Raw genomic sequence first — 18,340 nt, 5'->3', positions numbered from 1 at the left:
TTTGTTTGTTTGTTTTGCCTTGCCATTCTCTGTTTGCTTGTACTGTGTAAAACTTTAAAGTTTTGCTAGATATAGCTTCTTTTTATTTTTAAACCTCTCTGGTGTTGAGGATTAAGATGAATCACAGTGAAACCACAGGACCGACTACATTGCTAGAGGTAAAAATTCAGAAGAACGTGTATGCAGGTAAATAAAAGGGAGCTGCACCTTGAGACACAGGTGCTGAGAATGCTTCCTGCTGCTCTGCAAAGCATCAGTATGGAGACTGTCTGCCAAATATCAGCCTCTGGGAAGGAATTCCCTCTGGCAGAACTATCCTGTGTTCTTCCTGCTTAGGAACAGATGGCAAAGAGACAGCTCACATCACCAGGCAGACCTGGATATAATGTTTTTCTCTGGAATGAAGATTACTTTAATCCAGTAAAATGTTCTGTTCAGCCATACAGGTATTTGAACTGATTTAAGTCAAATATTGTTTTGGGGGCAATACCTACATTTTATTTTGTATACACAAAGCTGATTTTATATGACATAAAATGTAGTAGCTGACATAAGTGAATTGAAATGAAGTTGAGAATATATTTCTAACATGCTGAAGCAGTACTTTATACTTTATACCAAATAGGCTATTATATACTGCCATTACATATATATAGTGTGGCACCAAAAGTAATGCCTCCAATTTAATTCTGCAGAAATTACAGTTGATACAGAGAGCACAATAACACTATTAAATAGAACAAATTCTCAACTACAAAACACTACTTTTCAGCACAGTTAACACCATTAGCTGTGCATTTTCACCAGTGATGAACAAGAGCCTGCATATCATACCCGTGAAGAACTGCATCAGTGGAGGTGACCTGCTGTCACACTGTTGAAATGCACCAGACACTGCCTCACTGCACTCACATCCACTGTTTGGTTTCCATAAATGTTCAACAAGCATCCATGAATCTTACTGGGTGCAATTTTTTCTGCATGGAGGAATTAGGTGATACACCTTTTCTTAGTATGCACTTCCACATCAGACACTGTTTTGTCTGCCTTGCTGCTCCGCTCTGTCACACAATAGCAGTGTAACAGAGTATTGGTGGGAATGTTCAACTTCTGCAATACCACCACTGACATCATTGGCCAACATAATAAAATAGGAGGTACTGCTTTCAGAACAGCCTATGTATTATTTCCAATAGTTTTCTAACATTATTATATTATGTCACCATCTATAATGAGAAGAGCTATATGTGCAAGGAATAAAAGGATCAACATTATTCAGACTCATGCCAAAATGAGGGTACTAGTACCTTTATTTAATCTTCTTGATATCTGTGATTTTTCTTTCTGTGCTGATTACAACACTATTTAACTACTTCACAGTCATTAATTCCTTTTGATGCTTAAGGAAACAAGAGATGCTTCCCTGAACTTCTGATCAATAGTCAGAAATACACTACATCTTAATGCAAATGGCAGCACGCTCATTAAGATGTTAAATAACCAATCAGTGCAAAAATGCTCAATTTCTCTGAACACTGAACTCAGAAATGGCTTCATTTAGCAAGTCATCATGCTTAAAAGCAGTATTTTCTAAAAGTGAGTAGATCATTTGTTTATCTTCACAACTTGTATTTCTTGATCATTATTCCTATTTTACAAGCAAACAAACTGAGGCACATAGATGAAGGATGAAGTTTAGGAATTAGGACTTTTTTTCCACTAGTGGCAGATCTGAAAGCTAGTGTAATCCTTTACTGAAGCAAAATGTTAAATTTAAAATAAACAAGATGAACAGTAAGTGAATTCACAGTAAGTGAGTTTCAATCTATTATAGTGCAAAAAGAAAAAAAGTGAAAAATGGATATCATACGACAAATGAAGTTGATCTGTATTAGCAAGAACAAATCATATCCAAGCTGTGTATAAAATTTATGTATCCAGCTTGAATGGAAATGGAAATCAGTGGTATTAACTTACTTAAATAAGAATTATAATTAACAAGATTAACAAAAAATAAAGTGCATATTGGGTTTAGGAATTTGTGTTGAAGCGATGATGACACCATTGCTGTACATGCCATAGTCTATTGTGTCACAGTGAGGTTATCAGCTTATACTAGCTAAAGATCCTCTTCCATATTCAAATCAATTAGTAGTTTTCACTTTTCCTAAACAGTGTTATGGAAGATTTTCTTCCTTGCTTTTTTTAAATTTTTCTGTAATAGCATCAGAATTAATTTTGTCTAATTGTATTTAGAAAGAGTGTCGCCAGAAATGTTTTCTAATGACCTTTCCACTGTTCCAATTAACAAACTGATGAAAATCAAATAACAGATGAAGATCAGTAAGAAAATCTGAATATGCTAGAACTACAGTCATTTGCGATACTTGTATTGCTCTTTTTATTTTCTGCTTCAGTTTGATTAAAATCACAGTGTGAGAAATGTTTTAAAAGTTGAAGAGTAAAATCTGATTTTTCAAAGGATTTAATCTGGTGGGAGGGAAATGTGAGCATAATCTTCTATTACACATCGTATTTGAACTTGCATGTGTGGTGGTTAATGTGGTGGAGAAGTAATATTAAACTGAATAGGCCCAAATACCAGCCTCTGGTTGGTATCATGACCAGTTGCCAGCTGGATTTAACTCCATTTCCACCACTCTCTGGGCCTGGCCTCTAGCCAGTTCTTTCCCTAGTGAAGAGTGTGCCTGTCCAAGTCACGGGCTGCCACCTTCTCCAGGAGGATGCTGAAGGAGACAGAGTCAAAGGCCTTGTTGAAATCTAGATAGACTGCATCAGCAGCCTTTTTCTCATCCACAGACAGGTCACCTGGTCATAGAAGGAGATCTGGTTGGTCAAGCAGGACCCGTCTTTCATGAACCCATGCAGACTAGATCACATCCTCCAATTGTCCTGTACATGCTATGTGAGCTCACTCAAGAAGATCTGTTTCATAAAATTTCCTGGCACTGAGGTCAGGCTGACAGTCTTATATGACATGATGAATGTGAGCCAACAGTGTGCCTAGGTGACCAAGAAGGCCAGCAGCATCCTGGCTTCTATCAGAAATAGCTTAGACAGCAGAAGCAAGGAAGTGATTGTCCCCAGGCTCTGGCTATACCTCTAGTACTGCAATCAGTTTTGGGCCTCTCAGTACAAAAAAGTCATTGATGCCCTGGAGCATGTCCAGAAAAGGGTAACAAAGCTGGTAATGGGTCTGAAGCACAAGTTTTATGAGGGAACTAGGATTTTTTTTTTGTTTGTTTATTTTGGAGAAGACGAGGCTCAGGGAACACCTTATTGCTGTCTACAACTCCCTGGAAAGAGGTTGTGGCAAACTTGGGTTCAGCCTCTTCTTCCACGTAACTAGTGATAGGAAGAAAAGGAATGGCCTCAGTTTGTGCCAGGGAAGGTTCTGGTTGAATACTTGGAAAAACTTTCTCCAAAAGCACTGGAATGAACTGCCCAGGGTGGTAATTGAGTCACTGTCCCTGGAGGTGTTCAACAAACATGTAGATGTGGTACTAAGGAACATGGTTTATTGGGCAATATTGGTGGTAGGTGGACAGTTGGATTAGGTGATCTTAGCAGTCTTTTCAACCTTTATGATTCTGTTATTCTGTGAAGGACTGACAGAACTCAGAAGAGGAGTTTTTTGTTGTCTGTGGTAGTTAAGTTTGTTTGAAGAAAAAAGTTAAATTCCTTCAGTTCATAGTGAATTTATAAAACCATTGATGTATGTATGCACAGTGTCACAATGAGAATGCCAGTTACTTCTAATGCCCTGCAGAAGAAAAGGACAAATTGACTGTCATTGTTTCATTTTTTTACTTAAAAGAGGCTACATGTTCCCTAGTCATTTCCTAGTCGTGATTATGAATGTAGTGTTCATAAGAAATTATTCTGAACATGATAAATAAACAACTATGCTCACCCTTATACTTCCATATGCATATCCATATTACTTATTGTAGGTCCTCAAATTAATCTAAAAGCCTATCATGAAGTTAAATAATCTGGAACTTTCTAGGTTAAGGGTTTTAACCTGTATTACTCCTATGACAACTGCAATAAAAGTCTTCATGCATTAGCAACTCTGCTTTCTGCTTTCTTCATTTTCTCAGAAAAGCCTCACTGAAGTTGAAATTTGCCATTCACTTTCTTCCCTCCTCTGAAGCAATTTAGTTCCTGTGCAAGGAATTGTGATATTTTCTGAATGCTTGTCTTTGTAATTGGGAGAACACATTTTTTTGAGGGTAGTGTGTTTCAGATGTTGTATGTACAGACTTTGTCCTGCTGCTATTAGGAAGTTTAAACTCTGTCAGTTAGAGGCCAGAACTCCCAGTGAAAACAGCTGGAGGTTTATGCAGTGAGGGGGAATCGGAATGTTGAGTTGTGTTCAGCAGTGAGAAAGGAGGGTGCTTCCATAGGTCTATTTTCTCTGGAAGTAGGCAGTAGAAAGAGGAGGGCTGTAAAGAGCTGAGTAGTCCAGCATAATTAATATGTCCTGTAACTTGTGATTTTTTAATACTCCTTGAGTTTCTTTCCAAAAGAAATGTGTGTGTGTTCACAATACATTTTGTTGTTTTACTTTGTTTTTATTTATATAATTTAAAAGGTGAATTAATTAGTCTTCTGTTTTTCTCCTCCCTCAATTCTGTAGAGATATTTTTTGTCTCCTTTGTACTCTTACCCTCCTCACTCTGAATTTAATCAATGCTTCTATATTCATTTGGTCTTGCAGTTCTGTCCTTGCAGGCTTCAATAGCCTCATTGTATTTGGTTCTAACAAAGGACTTGTGGAAAAACATAGTAAATGTTCTTGGATACAATTCTGCTAAAGTCTCATTGATTTCATTCACACCAAGCCATGTTTTTTCCTTCTTTTTGCTGATTTTCCCTGTCCTTCTCTGCCCCCAGTAGGTACCGTGTTTAACTGACACTCATCCGTGTTCTAGTTAGTAATTAGTCATTCTTCTTTGTCCCCTAGTCCTAAGCTGGTGATTCAGTAGCTCATTTTTCTTAAATTGATTCTGTCCCTACTTCTTGTCCATGTTTATGAGGTTGTGTGATGAGACAGATTACTGATCTGTTTTAAAATTAATCTGCCTTTACAAGGACGCTTGTTGTTGATGTGGGACTTATAACTTGATTCCCTTGAGATCTGTTGAGCAAGTGGAATTACATCAGCACAACCAAATGACTGTTCAGGGGATGGAAACAGTGTCTGGGGACACAGGAGGCAAGAGCTCCCTGAGAAAAGCACTGCTGCAAAGAGAAATGGCTGTGGAACAATGATCTATTTGCCTTATCATTTACCCCACCTCTTTTACTTTGTGATTGCATTTACGCAACTTTCTGTAAGTTAAGGGCCCTTTCAGCTCATTTAAGTGATCTCTACCATTCAGTAGTAATCAGTTGCTTCATAACAGAACAAAAAGCAACTACAATTATTGACATCCTCACTTTGAAGGAGCTGAACTGTTTCCAGCAATTAAGTTTTCTAGGAAGTATAAAAATTGGAGTAAGTATTTCCCAGACTTGCGGGGCCTGAGCCATTCCTCACTGAAGGCTTTCTTGTTAGACCTTTGTATGACCTCCAAGAGATGTATGGCTCACAGCTAGAGAAAATATTACTTATCCAGTGCCCTTGCTGATCACAGACACCACCTTTCAGTGAAGAAAATGTGTCATCTGCTTTTCTCTTCTCTTTTTGAATCCCATCAATCCTATGAGAAATGCAACGTGCAGTATTTATTTTACTGGAAGATTTATGGCAGGAGTGTGAAGCTATGCATGAAGCTCATTAAGCAGTTAGATAACTAGGCACGAGAAAACATAAGATGGAAGTAAAGGAAGTAAAATCCAGAACCTCAGGGTAAAGATGGCACCTTCTACTTACTGTTTGATCCCAGTTGATCTTTGTAGGCTTTTTTTACTGAAGAAGATGCACATTTCATGAAATTGTGGCAAACCAGTGCTGCCACAGGAGGAATTGACTTCAGTTCCACTGTAAGCATTATGGCTTGTCAAGCTTTTTATTTCTGGTGGGGATGATATAAGATGTAGAAAGTATGTTTTTAAGCTGGCTTTCCAGTGTAGAATTTGTGATTTTGCTCCTTTCCCATAAATTCATAAATTCTAGATAAACAAGACAGCACTTTCTTCTCTTGTACTTATTATTATTTTTAATTTTTATTACTTACAGTAGCATGAATAGATGATTTCCTGACCTTCTGTTTCCTTTATAGTCATATATGGATAGACATTTTTTCTATATTTTAATTACTCTGTGTTTTCTTTAAAGAATATCCGTTATTCTTACTTTAAGACCATACATACAGAAACATATCAGTAATGACCATTAGATCCAGTGCTTTAGTTTTTGTCACTAACACAATACATGAGTTGCTGTAGAAGCTTTTTTGTCTTCTGTCTTTCTCCTCTGCTTATGCCATGATTTTAGCTGTTTAATGGTTACTTTGCTGTTGAACTCCACAGGGGAACATATTCCCAAACATTTCTCTAGCCTCATGTAGAGAAATCTAAGAGCTCTTCTCCCCATGTTCCCAGCAGGAGCTTCCTTCTTTTTATGTTTCAGCTACTGCACACACATACTTACGTTTGACTTCTTTGGCAAAAGCCAACCTAATGAACTATCACAGAGTGCAGATAATGCAAACTCATCCCCTTTCCCTATATAATTTTTCTTATCTACTCGCAAAATCTTTCTGTACCGTGTGATTAATTTTGCTAATCTTAAACCTTTAAATTAATCATTAATTACAATACTTAGTTATTACTCTGAGTGTTTAAGAACTGCATGGTCTTCTACTGTCAGTGTTTCTACATGGGTGTACTTGAATATATTGCTAAGAGATATTATTGGGTAAACAACCACTAAAAATTTACTTCACACACAGGTCATTCTGTGGAGCATTTTTGTCTTGGGGAATAACTGTTATGTTTCATTAAACGCTTTGTTGTTTCCTGAGACATTGCGTATTTGGGAAACAATGTGTCAAACCAACTGAGGAATATAGACCTAAAATGCATGTTTAAATTCTTTCTCAGCATCTCACTGGAGCTGATCCCAAACTGGCTCTATCTCAAATGTTCTTGCTGTTATTGTTTACCAGAGTAAATTATTCCCACCAGAAATTCTAAACTGATTCCAATGCTGTAAGACATCCCTCAGTATAAGAGTGTAGGCTTTGAATGAGGAAATAAAATGAAGTATATTCATTGATTCTTTTTGAGTTTGTAGCAAGGTAAAATTTGATACTTTCATTATGTAATTACAAGGAGAACCATTACTGATTGGTTAAGTCATGCAATATCTGTTTTCATCTTTCTAGAGAATGAGGGATGATTTTTCCTCTCTGAAGTTTTACTTCCTGATTTCATTTATATCAGTGTGTTCAGTCACATAATTTATTCAAATAATGAATTTGACATAGTAATTCTGTATGTACAGCGCATAGGATGTGATCAGATAAAACTTTGAGGGTTCAGGAGAAAAGCTGAAGGAAATCAGATTAAACCCTAGATCAAATCATATCCTGTAAGGCTTTTGCTACTTCAACACATACTTCATCTTTAGAGGGCAGTTGATGTGATAGGATGAGAGGAAAGAATGTCAAGTTGCACCAGAGAAAGTTTAGATTGGGTATCAGAAATAATTTCTTCATGGAGGGTATGAACAAACACTGGAACAGGCTGTCTGGGAAATTTGTGGAATTTCTTCCCTGGAGATATTTAAGATATGTGTGGATGTGGCTGACACTAACAGATATGTTTCCATGACAGGATTTGGTAAGTCAGGCTGGCAGTTGGTGTTCCCAACCTTGAGGATCTTTTTGATTGTACAATTTGTACAATTACCTGATTGTATGATTCCATTAAATAGTTTCTGTGAAGTTTTGCTGCACTTATTTGAGTAATAAGAATTCTGATAATGTGAGGGTCCAAATATTCTTGTGTTGCTTCAACTTACAAGGCTTTAAGTGATCACTGATATCTGAAATTCAGACTTGTATCTTAGTGCTGCTTTCCATTTATTTTTCTTTTTTTGTCTGGAAGCTCAACTCTTTGGCATAATATATACGTAAGAGGAAAAATTAGCTGCATTTTGGAGCTGAGACAAAGAAAATGATTTTTAGATAAGCTCATCATATTCATTTAATTCATCTATGTCATAGTGCCTATTACACCCTCAGTTCATAAAGGGCTTGAACCCACACTTAACTGATAAGTTAATCAGTAATGTTTCTTTATTCATTACTTTCACAATGTAGTGAGAGGGTCATAAGGCAGCTACAGCCTCAAAGGAAAATGATACAGTAAAAGATAATATTGAAAGGAATTTTTTTTTAATGTTTGTTTTCTTATGAGTAAAAGAAAAAATATACCTACTATCATAACTACTGGATTTGGTATGGGTTGCTTAATGGCATCCTGTTCTGTATCTGTATATCCTCAGAAAGTGTAGGGTTTGAGGAACTGAGAAGATGGTGTCCAGAGTTGTTTGGACGTTTGAGAGCATCAAGTGACCAAAGGTGAACATCTTGTCTCGATCCAATTTATAGGAGGGAGATGAAGTTCTTTTAATATCTGTATACCTGGCATGAGATTAAGAAACAGCTGTTCATATGTTAGTCCAACCAGCTTATTATAAATCCTAATCAGGAGATGGGGAAGGGAAAGAGGGCGATAGAGAAGATAGGAAAGGAGCAAGAGTTGCATAAAGCGGGGATAGTAACCACCAGGATCCATCAGATTCTGCTGCAGATTCTGTTTTTCTCGTTGCCCCTGGCCTTGTCCATCTGTGTCCTTCAGACAAAGGATTTCACAATCCTTGCCCAGGATTTATCCATCAAAGTTCTCCAGAGAAAGGATTTCTCAACACCTGCCCAGGACTTGCCTGGACTTGTTCATCTGCGTCCCCAGCAAGCTTTGAGACGATGATGTTTTACAGAACAATATCTTACACATCTAGAACTGGATTCTAATGGGAAAGACTACAAGTGCAAGAAAACAAGATAAGCATCTATACTGTTTCTTAAAGAGACCTATGATAATCTAGATTTAGACTTTTGGAATTTTAAAATTTTAACTGCTTGCTTTAGTGATATATACAGTGTAGATGAAAGTATTTGCTGCAAGTATTGTTACAGCAAAAATATATGGTGTAAATGAGTATATAAAATGAGTGGTGCATACAAGGAACTTGTCAATTTGTAAAAATCGGAACATTATCATTTCTTGCATGATATTCAGGGAACTGTGTTAAAAGGAAACAGGGCTAATCCTAATGAAACATGACCTCTCCACTGTGCCACACTACTGTAAACTGCAACTGTGACTGGTTGCTGAACTGGTGACATTTTGCAATTCAATTTAATGGATTCCAGCACTTGTTCAAGCAGCTGTTGAAACTTCCCATTGATTGCCCCGTTTCATCTTTTTATCTGCCTGCTTTCCATTTCAGCTATTGTTTCTTCATTCTGCCTCTTCTGATCAGGTGGACGACTAGCAAATGTCCTCTATCAAAATCCCAATATTGCATGTAATTTCTCTGCCATCTCAAGTTCACATTAGACTTTTGTCTAATAACTAAATCACACTTTACAGATAAAATGTGTTATTTACTTCCCTGTTTTTTTTCCAGACTTGATCTACTCTTTGCTCCTTACTGAATTTTGATTCTGTACTGCAGTTTTGTGTCATGGTTGAAATTTCTCATTTTTTTTTTCCCCGCAAAGACGTTCTTGACAAAAGAGTTTAAGTTCCTCCTCTCAGCTTCTAAGAAAACTAAGATGACTCTGTTTGTTTTTTTAATTTTTTTCACCTTTTTTTGATGTTATGCACTCTTGGATATGCCAGTAAAGCTGTCTGTGCTTATGTTTGTCTTTAAAATTAATGCCACATACTTATTTCACTGGATTATTGATTATGAATTAATGAATTCATTAATTAATGCTTAGGAAAAAAAATCATTGCTCATTTGGAAAGTTATGTAATAGTTAGAGCATTACATTCATTTAATTTGCTGGATTTAAGCCCCAAATTGTAAGGAGTTATGGAGTTCCTTTTTTATTTTTCACACATGGTACTTCATGTCATGTCATGCCTATGTTACTTCACTTCTCTGTTCTTCTATGAAATTATAATTTTTGTGTATACGTGTATCCAAAATGATATAAAAATATATAATATTGAACTGCATATGAACCAGTTCAATTCTTAATTATTAAATAACCCTCTTGAAAACTGTAGATTATTTTTCTTTTGACCTTGTCTGCAGTTCGGAAGCAAGGAGTGAAAATAAGCTTTTTGTAGTCTAGGCATATTTCCTGAGTCAGAGTCTTAAGTGAGCCAAACATAAGGAGGATTGCTTATAAATACTTTTTTTTTTGTACCATGAAATATTTAAATCCCAACTTGCTTTTTTAGTTCATGCTTTTTACTAAAGGGGAAAAAAATACCATATGAATTCTATGTGTTTGTCATAGCCTCAAACACAGCTAAGTCTGTGGAAAACATTTCAAGAATGCAGAATACAGCTGTGATAGAAAATACCAAAGAACAGTTGGTTGAATCCAGCCGTAATTGTAACTAGAGTTTCTAAACTGATGGAATCTGAATTTCAGCAGGTTCCTGAAGTTGAAGTCATCGTTCCTATTCTGATGACTATCATAGGTTACTTAAATATTGTAAGTAAAGAATAATTAGTAAATCAGTTTCATTCCCATACTAAAATCCACTTCAGTTTTGTGCGTTATCAAGAGTCTAGCCTTGAAATGCAAATAAAACTCACATATAAGTAAAAAATGACTTCATTAAGTACTTGTAAGACCAGGACTCAGGCATGGTATCCTCCTTGTGTTATAGCAAAATACTCCATTTTATTTATAGCTTATTTATGCTTTTAGCTTGCCATAATTTCAAGTGATTCCATTACCAACAGCACAAGAATTAAGAAGTAGGACAATTTAACAGCTGAAGTGGCTTTTCAGAAAATTACATAAGTTATTGTCATCATTCACAATTTGTCTAGCACCATTATATTTAATATAAGATGACTAACATCATTAAGGCTGAAATATTAGCCTATAGGAGGGGCAACCAACAGGGGCTGTAGTTCTATGCCCAAATGTTGTTCTATCATTTCTATTTGTCAGGCAAGAAAAGATTGCTCCAGAACAGAGGAAGAACATTTACTTCTCTTTACAAATACAGACAGCCCAGATGCTGTGAGGCTATGAAACTAAAAGAATAGAAGAGGCAAGAGGTTTGTAATATGTCTTCAAACAACATTAGAATTATTTGAGTTTAGGAAATAAAATTGTGAAAGTACTAATAGACTTTCAGCAAATAACATTTGTAATACTGTAGTAAGAATTACTATGCACATCTCTTATGCTCCTTTACAGATATTGGAAACACAGTGCTCGCAGACTTTAACTAAATCTTTACTACTTCACTGAGAGTTAAATTCTTTAACCCTGTTATAATGAAAGCCTTGCAGTACAAAGTTATATAAAATACTCTATGCATTTTGTTATAATTAGAGACTGCTTCCCAATCTTCTGCGAAGATTGTAAGGATGAAAGGTTGAAAATGGAAAAATATATAAATGCATCATTTTTTCTATATTTATATTTAATTTGAAGTGTTTCAATAATTTTTCAAGTAATCATTTATCAAATGTATCATAAATCAGATACATTTCTGTCCTGATCAAAATAATTTCATTATGAAGTCAAAAGGTCTAAAATGTAATGAACGTTTTATAAGATATGGGGGGGGGGGGGGGGGGGGGGGGGGAATCTAACCGCACCTTTATTCTTTACCTGTAGAGTTTTCTCTTCTAAAACAGCTCCTTGTAGAAGTGTAGACCAGGCTTATAGTAGGAATCTAGCTCTTTGGTTTTGACATTTTCACATGCTATTGTTACCTTTGTGGAAATAATGCATTTAATATTTCAGTTTTATATAAAAGCCTACTTTTGAGGTTTTTTTCTCAGTTTCCTGTTATTTGGGAAGCAAACATTGGGAAAAAAAATAAGAGAGGTTTTATTTAAGATAACATCTGCAAGGGAGGCACTGATTTATGGAAATGGTGATATAAAATCAGCTGTAAAGGAAGCCACTGACAGCCTAGACATAGGCATCTGATTTTCAAAATTTTGACCCTGGTTACTTCTGTGGCAATGAAAAATGTTAGTCCATAGGGACAGAGAGCCCTTGGTCTTCTACATTTCTTTTTTTCTAGCAGCACTACATTAAACAATTATTGTACAAGAGATTTTTGTTAATGGAAAAGTATAGTCAAAGAGATAATAAGTATTTAAAAAATAGCATGAGGAAATGCTGTGCAAGTGGTAGTTTAATTCCTGAGACTTTTTGCTCTGTTTTTATTATTCTCTGTAGTTAAGTATTAATGGAGTCAGTGCCACTTAAGCAAAGACATTTGTATCATCTCACTAGCCTATATGGAGTTAAGGAAGAATGAACTTCATCTCTAAATAAGCAGCAGATAACAATGCAGAGCGGCACAGAAATCACGGAATTTGCTGTCAGTGTTTGTGTGATACTTGCTAATTTACATGGGCATTTTCAAGTGATTTGGTGGCTGGGATTCCTTGGGGGCAGTTCACTCAGGCGCTGAAACTCAATCAATGTTTAAATGGTTGTACTCTTCGAGTGGCTTTAAAAAGTCCTAAGTAAGTAGATGTTTTCATAATTAATACAGTAACTGCAAATCATGCAAGGATCATTTATTTTTCAAAAGAAGATAAAACAGCATTCTTATTTGGCTGGGCATCTTGCACTGTTTGTTAGTACTGTGAAGAAATGTAAAACGCAGATTGTTGGATTAAGACAAGCAATTACTCACTGATCTGGATGTCTGTACTCCTTTAGTTGATAATGCATCTGTTGTGGAGGAAATACATTGATCTGGAACTCTGAGATCTGAATTCTTCTCTCCAGTAGCTTCTGCAGCATGCCACCCTTCCGTGCTCTGATTCCCCTTTGGCTAGAAACAGGGCAGGCAATGCCTCTTTTCAAAATAACATCTAATAACCTGTTTTCCAAGATGCAGTATGTTGTTTCCATCCTCTGGAAAATCCTATTATATTTTTCCTTCTTAATGTTCTAGATATGTTTTAAAATATGATTGTTAAAGTTTTTGTGCAGTGCCAACATATCAGTAAAAGGGTGTAGGGATGCTGCTTTGCTCCTGTTGTTTTTTTACTCCTGATTATATATGGAGAAAAATGGCTAGATCTTTGCCACACTGATGCAATAAATACCTGCATTCATTTGATTGCTGACAAGATCTAATAAATGTGGAATTTTAGGGCTATCTGATGTCTCCTTTCATGACAGGAAGGAAGGTGATGTTCTGACAAAGGCATAAAGTGGGAGCGAAAGATAAGTCATCTGTTCCTGCCTCATTTATTTCCTGCATGCTTTTGAAAGGATAGCTGAAGTCAAATAGTCCTTTTTAATTTTTGTGACCAATAACTTTCTTTGGTAAACTGTTGGCTTCATTAAAACAGGTTAGGTTTCACCATTGCAAGCTCTTGCCCTTTTGTACGTAATGCCTCTTTTTAAAAATTTTCTTACTGTATATGAAATAAGAAGTAAATAACATATTTACATTGGATTCAAGTATTTAAATATATTTCTCTTGCAGAGTTTCTGGAGGGCAAGATGCAAAATGCAACTCTAAAAACTTCTAGGCATATGGAAACTCCAAACTGAAGTAAGAGGAAAAGAGACTGTCATCTCAGACTTCTTTATAGTAAGCTCTTGAGATTGTCAGCACTGCAAAAATCATCTTGTAATGAACAAAGTCCACTTAAAGCTGATTCAAACTTTATAGAATGAGTATTATTTCTTGACCTAACATTGCTGTTGTCGCCTATTTTACCTGCCCTTTTGATTCCTTGTTTATTTTTTTACTCTGCCCAACTTGTGCAGTAAAGCAGTTTGTTTTTTTTTTTTTAATCCAGGGTCTTTTGACTGAATCTAAATAATATCCCTCCACTTCTGTCCAGTTTAATACCTTACAGCCTCATGGATTTACATTAGCAAATGGTTTAATTTGTAGAAATCATAGAATTGTTTGGGCTAAAAGAGTCCTCAAAGATTGTGTAGTTTCAAACCCCCCCACCCCCCCCACCATGGACACAGCCACCTTTCATTAGACCAGGTTGCCCATAACTCCATCCACCCTGGTCTTGAGTGTATCCAAGAATGAGGCATCAACTGCTTATTTGAGTTTTCAGAATAGGTATATGTGTTAATGAAAAAAATGCTACTAGTCAAAGAATTAAGAGTGGTACAGCAGTTTTGCATATATATTATTGCAGGTTGTTACTTTTTAAACAATGGAAAAAAGATTGTTTTTTTTTAACTGAACATGAGATACTCCAGTTTTTTATGTTTTGCTTTAGTAATGGAACCATGAATAAGACTGTTCACTTAAATAATTGCACCCAGAGTTTGCATTGAGTGAAGGCTGTAGGAGATGAGCAAGCTTGGTAAGAGCAGTCACATAAAACAGAGCTTATTGCTAAGATGCAGGCATCCTGAAACCACAATCTTAGATATGCAGGGCAATATAAAGCATATAGCTAATTCCCTCTGCTTGGCTTGTTTGAAAATCTTAGCTTTAATGTAATTAAGGAACATACTGATCTCTAGTTGCTTTAATGGCTTGAGTATCATGCACCTACCTGACAGTTTCAGCGTTTCTGCATTGTCTCCACTTTGATTAGACCTAGTTACATTTAATTAGCAGGTTGTTTGATCAATTAGATAATGAACCTTAAAGTCACCTTCTTGCTTTGAACAACAATGAACAGCTCCTCTAGAAAGAAAAGGAGAGAAACCTGTGTAAGTAAGCTCTCAGCGCACAAAAATATCCAGGGTATTTTGCAACATAGAACTAAAAAATATTTTAAACTCTTAAGAATAGGAGATTAACAGTTCAGTGAAATTTAACTATGAGGCTTTTTAGTGTGAATTATCTTCTGTTTACGTCTAGATCTGTGTTGAATAGGAGAGAGGTGCTTATCATTGAATCAGCTTTGCTCTTCATTGATTTCTCTGTCATCAGAATAAGACTAATGCTGAGTGACTCCAAATGTTGTGTGGTGCCCTTGCAATGCTATCATAAAATATTTCTATGTATTACATAAATAGCAGTAAATAAAAGCAGAAATGAACAAGCAACAGCTTAGTAGAAAAATCAAAAATTTTGAGAAGTGGAAGTTCCTTTTCAGACAACTGGAAACTGATGTTTTTGTTTATTTTATCTCTGGCATTCTGTTTGTCTGCACTATTAATCTATTCATTTCTACATTTAAAGTATATTTTCTAAACTTATGTGATTTTACATTTCCTAAATATAAAACTAGCATGCTCCAGAATTTTCTACTTGCAAATTATTATCAAATATTGCTCTTTATTGCCATTAAAGGCAAACTCAGAATCGCTGCTTCTTTGCACACACGTGGAAATGCTTTCAAACTGCATATGAAATATAACTACATGTACCTGGTTGATTCACAGAGCAGGACAGAGAACTCTAAAGAGATGTTTGCTGGTCTTTTTACTGCAGGATAAACAAATGCAGTTGATAATCCAGCTGTAGTTCTGAGAATTTTATTTTCGCAAGTAAAAAAGAAATACTTTGTGTGCTCTGAAAATACATGTGACCAGCAGTCTATTTCTCTTTGACATTGCTTAATGATCTTGATTCAGCTTTATTTAGAGGGAAAGCTGAATTAATGAGCCATTTTGTTTTTGCTTCATATGTAATATTGAAAAAGGCCTGAAATTTAAAATCATCCTAAATTACCATTCACAGTAAACTCACTACTACTCTGTAAGAGTATGAGATACATCAAGCTATACACCATTTCAAATGGGATCTTAGCCCCCATCTTGTCAAATTTGTGGATCTAGTAACAAAGCTGTGTTAAGGTTCATCTTGTTTTTTTTTGAGAAGGTCATGTTATGGCATATGGAAAAATAAATATTAGAAAACAAGAAAAAGGAAGCAATTTTGAGGGAATGGCTGATCTATCTACCTTTAGATTTTGTTCAACTTCTATGTTCTGCTCTGGAATTTGAGCTGTTGACAGTTTGCATAATATTCCTCTGCACTGAATCTGGGGATAAAAACAAAGAAATAGTATATAAAGCAAAAGAAGTTGCAGTATCAATTAACATGACCCTTAAAATTTTACAGATACAATCATAAAATCAATAATTCAAGCACTGAGAATTCAAACTGAATTCAAGCACTTATTTCCCTGTGGGCATTTAACTTTGTCCAAGAAAATACTTAAACAACAATCAACAAAAACATTTTTGACAGCTGTTCAGTGTCATTTAAGAGGCAGAAACTTAATCCAGAAAGCATAGGAATAGGAAGAAGAATTTGTGTGTTCACCATGCACAAATATGTTAAGTTTGTTCAAATATACATCTCTATAGCACTCTCAAAACTTTCTGTTCTTTGAATTCTCTAGTCACATGAAGGTTATCTTTGAAACATGTTGTGTGGGGAAAGAAATCCACTGTTTTTTATTTTTCTTATTTTACGGTGTAGCAATGATAGGGTATAAACCATTTAGGAATAGGAAAATAAATTGTTTCCATCAATTCTAGGGTTGGGTAAGGTGGAATACTAATATTACTCAGATATTTTGTTTGCATTGCAATAATGAATAGTGCACTGTCTGGCAGTGTTCCACCAGATGTTTGCATTTTTTTCAAGCTCCAAAACCACTTGTTGTCTATTATTTTACTCCATTATTAGAAAACATCTCCATTGACTCAACAAATCTTTCTATATTGCTTGAATTAAAGGAGAGATTTTGAGGGGTGTATGAAGGTAAATATATACATACATTAAAAAAAAAAAAACAAACACCTAAGGAAATACCTTATTTAACCAACTGGTACCAGTAACATTAAAACTTCCCAGTTCCCTTCAGCCCAAGCTGTTCTATGATTCTATGATCCCACTCAGTATGAAGACAGCAATCCAATTAGGAAAGGGTTAATTATGTTCTCGTGACTCCATCATCAGCAATGTTAAATATTTGAGAGTTCTGTCTTGAACTTTATTCACTTCTTGTGGGATATGCCCTCCATTTGCATTTTGCCAACACTTGTTTTAAGTTGAAAATTGATGTAGAAATTCAAAATCAAAAAGGTACACCTCCATATATCTCAGTGTTGGTTATGTATTAGCGCTTTCCTTTTTATTCTAATATCAACATGCTGTCTCCTTTTTCAGTTCACTAGGAGTCCTTTCTCCACCTAAAATGTATTATGTTGTTAATATTTCTGGTCTCTTGCTTCTGGCATCATTTCTTAAAATCAGTATTCTGTATCCTTCTCCTGTAGTAGCACAGAGTGGATATGTAGGAAGGGATATAGGAAAAGAACACAAGCATAACAGTGTATTGAATTAGTCTCCACTATTAAAATTAGGACTTCTTTGGGATTTTATTGTTGAGCAGTTTTGAGCAGTTGGTAGTTTTTCATTCTAACAGCTTGTATCTGTATAGTATTTGGTGCAAGTTTACTCAAGTATCTGTTTTATCAGTATTCTCATTCTAACCATGATAACTCAAACACACCAAAGATCTAGAGCAGATCAACTACCTAGGCTTCTTCCTCTAACTAGGTATTTGTCCAGTCTTTGAATATTTTGAGCCTAGATGAATATATGAATGAAAAGTGGATTTATTTTTATCAACTCTTACTGGATTGCTTTCCCAAAAAAACCTACATGTTTTCAGAAATAATGTTTCTTCTAGCATTCTGATACATTCTCTTCAAACTACCTAAAGCTTTTATAGGGAGAAACAGCAAAAGCTGGTCAATTCCTGATTTTTTTCTATATAACATTTTTGTATAGACTTTGATTATTTTGCTCTTCTCTGCTTATTTTTCAGAATCCTAGCAGACTTGACTATGTTCCATGCAGAATCTTTTCCAGGTCTTTTATCTCAGCTATTCACTGTAAACATTCCTTTGTTTTCTATCCTTTTAAAATGTGGCACAGTATTCAAGAAGTAGGAATGCTAAGCATTTTAAAAGGGACTGTCAATGTTTTTGTTTTTTATTTTTTCTCTAGAGATTCCTAACATTAATGTATTTTTGATTGCACTTAAATAATATTCATAGACTTATAACTTCAGAATCTGCCTCTGCACAGCTTTTCCTCACTTCACAAAATATATTTTTCTATATTATCTTCAACTTCCTGCAAACTGTCCCATTCTTCTCACGTCGTCATTTATCAC

The 18,340-nt window shown here is 35.5% G+C and overlaps 1 protein-coding gene across 20 annotated transcripts in view; it reads left to right on the top strand.

Moving 5' to 3' along the window:
* Positions 1 to 18,340, top strand: part of LRRC4C (leucine rich repeat containing 4C) — a 470,956-nt gene that overhangs the window by 416,019 nt on the left and 36,597 nt on the right. For 2 of the 20 annotated variants that reach the window (XM_048947517.1, XM_048947534.1), the window contains one exon: positions 13,705 to 13,773. The exons of 14 other annotated variants lie outside the window; for them this stretch is intronic. The gene's annotated coding sequence lies outside the window, so the exon portion shown is untranslated. Of the gene's footprint in view, positions 1 to 10,005; positions 11,294 to 13,704; positions 14,177 to 18,340 lie in introns of those variants that run through there. 4 more of the 20 variants (XM_048947531.1, XM_048947533.1, XR_007377542.1 and 1 more) reach the window with 4 other exon arrangements.

The sequence above is a fragment of the Lagopus muta genome, chromosome 6 (genome assembly GCF_023343835.1).
Source record: "Lagopus muta isolate bLagMut1 chromosome 6, bLagMut1 primary, whole genome shotgun sequence".
NCBI lineage: Eukaryota > Metazoa > Chordata > Aves > Galliformes > Phasianidae > Lagopus > Lagopus muta.
Note: the sequence above shows the minus strand (reverse complement) of the source record. Positions and strands in the feature narration are given on the sequence as shown.